Genomic DNA, 3,230 nt, shown 5'->3' with positions numbered 1-3,230 from the left:
CTCATGGCTTGTCGATGCTTTATAGTATATCTATTATGTTAACTTGCCGCCTCTTTGGGTATTTTTCTTTAGAGTAAATTCGTTTCGGAAATTAATGGGTTAGGTGGAAGTGAAACCCGCGATCTTTCACAGGGGTCTGACTTGTAAACCACTCAACCTTACCACCCCTGATAAATAAAACTATTATTTATTTTAAAGAACTTTTATTTTTTATGGTTAAGGGGTTTTATGTCATGTAATTATAGAAAATAAATTTCTCTTTTGTGTAATTTATATTGAGCTTATAGCATAATTCATAAAACTATATAAAATTATCAGAGCATAGAATACAAAATTTGTAAACTTAGGAGTGTAGAAATAGAAAATTTAAACATTCCTTCATTATTTTTTGCTTCTGCAAATCATTTACTAATTGATATCGTATTTTTTTTATTTCTGACCATTTAGTAAATTTTATGTTGTTCGCTTTTTGCTAAAAACATCTTTGATATATTTTTTAATATAATATTTCAGATCTTTAAAAGTTTATTCTTTATAAAAAAAAACAATAAAAATGGGGCTAAAAAATGCATTTTGTAAATTTATTGTCAATTAAAAAATATATAAATGTGGCTATGTTTTCTCCCTTCCCTGTAAAAGTACTATTATTTTAGGAAATAATTTGATTACATTTTCTCAGTATTACCGAAATAAAATAAATTAAAGGTATATACAATTATTTTTGATTCATCATAAAATTTTTTTCCAGATTGATAGTAAAATAAACTTATTAGGTAATTTTTCCACCCTAAAAATTTTGTATATAGATCAAATAAATTATAATTATTCTATGTTAACTTCTTGTATTTCTGGATTTTAGTTATGCCATCTTTAATAACGGGGGTATTTTTTCAGATGAATCGCTTAGAATATTAGTAAAGATCTAGGCATTCGATGCATTAAATTGGTGCCTTCTCTATAAAAACCCAAAAAAGGGTGTAAAAACATTAGTAAATATAATATAAACAGAAAAGCCAAATATACAATAAATAAATTCATAACTTGATATAAAAATATAAGCTTTAATAACATTTCGTCTTGACCAACAAACTATATTCTTTAAAACCAAAATATATAATGCGTGATTTTCACTAAAGCTAGATTTTTTTTATTTGCCATGATTTGTATACAAGTTATCAGTTCATAATTTATAAAAGAAATTTTAAGGTAAAAGAGCGTGAAATTATAATAAATATTGGATTTTTGCTGATAAATACATGGTTTTAATTTTTATTTAATAATTAAAAAGTTTATAAATTATAGAGTTTATTGCTCGGGTTAATTTTGATTTGACTTTAATGTTTTATCAAACAGACTGTATAGTAAAATATTTGGGGCAAAATAAATCAATACCTTTTACTATTTTTTCGTCTGCTAAATCTCTGTCGATATCCTTTTTTTTATTTATCAGTTTGAGATCTTTCACAATCCTAGAGTTTATAAAGTATGTATAAAGATGAAAGCATAAAAATAATTTTTATAGATTATATATGAACCATAAAATTTTTGATTTATTGAGTCTAAAATATTGCAAATTTTAATATGTATTTTTTATATTATATAGCATATCGCTTTACATTGATAATGGACCATGTGAATTATTTGAATCCAGAACATATGAAAAGTTGGCTTTTCATATATTTTTAATTTAATCCCCCACTAAATTTACAAATTTATCTATTGAAAATTACAGCGTGAAACACAATAAAAATTGAAATATTCGTATATTACAAAATAAAAATAAATATCCTGTACAAAAAAATAGTATTTTAAAATCCCTGATCACTTCCTACTTATTTCAGACATTTAATATTATAAAAAATTTTAATCAGTGCTTAGCTATTTACCAAACATCTTAGAGTATTTCATGTCTATTTATATTTGCGTAATCCAATGATTTCTTTAAAAAATATACGCTGTAAGCTATTGCACACCATTGCACATCTATTGGTACTAAAAATAAACATAATTGGTCGATTTAAATACATCTGACTAAATATTAAAATATATACAGAAAAAACAAATCTTTTGTTTCGAAAAAGAAAAGATGCATCAAGAAATTAGATATAATATTGGCTGGTTAAATTTTTTTTCCTTTTATAATCAAATTTAATTAATATTGAAATTAAAAAAAAAATTTAACACAAGAGTTATTTATGAGTTTATTTGATTTTCTGCTATTTAATTAGTTCATAAATAACATTTAGTTACTCTTCTAAACAGATTTGCGGAATACTTCTATTTGCGCACTATGTTTTTCATCTTCTCTTATCAAGACTTATTAATTTAAGTGTTTTCCTCAATCTTGAGTTTGTGCAAAAGCTTCTGTTTAATATAGGAATACTATTACTCGATATCTGAATTGTAGTGTTATTAGTAATCAAATTATATGTTATGAAGGGTATAATATTTCTGTTGAGAACTTATAAATTAGAGTATTTTCATTTTCCAATATAAATACAAAAGGAATAAACCTTTGAAATATAATAGAATGCATCATATATTTAATAATAAATTGCACGAAAAATATAAATATGGCAAAGAGTTTATCCATACATTAAATAAAATTTTAAAGGGCATTTCGGCATTTTAGAAAAATTGTAATGCCGACCAATATTTTTTCTATTTAATTTAATGAATTTCCCATGCAAATATTTATTTCCTTTATTAAAAACCATTGTATCGTTTAATAACAACAACACATGTAATTCGATATATCTACTCAATAATACTTAAGAATAAGGGCATATAAATATTTAGATTTTCTTATAAAAAATTGAAATTTTATACCAATGCATACTTTTCTAATAACTATTTGCATATATATAGATCATTTTATTCTATTTAAAATTTTTTTGTGCATAATTCTTGATTTTTTGGATAATTTTATACTTTTTTGCCTGGGCTGCTTGAGGGACATATTTCATCCCAGTTCCAATTATTTAATTTTAAAGTTACGTTATTTTTTAAAAAACCTATAATACACCTATATTTCAAGAAAAAAATGACTATCTTGTATTTTTTAAAAATAGTTCGGCAAACGTATACCAGCTTGAAATTTTAATATCTGTAAATAGTTTGTAATGTTTTCTAATTTAATTAAACTTCACAACTAGAATATAAAGAACCAATCCAAACAATTATTCTCTTAATAAAAGATTACGACTTATATAGTTCGGAATTTGCTTTGT

Source organism: Rhyacophila brunnea, unplaced genomic scaffold, assembly GCF_057557595.1.
Source record: "Rhyacophila brunnea isolate RB1 unplaced genomic scaffold, BYU_Rbru_1.0 scaffold_41, whole genome shotgun sequence".
Taxonomy (NCBI): domain Eukaryota; kingdom Metazoa; phylum Arthropoda; class Insecta; order Trichoptera; family Rhyacophilidae; genus Rhyacophila; species Rhyacophila brunnea.
Note: the sequence above shows the minus strand (reverse complement) of the source record.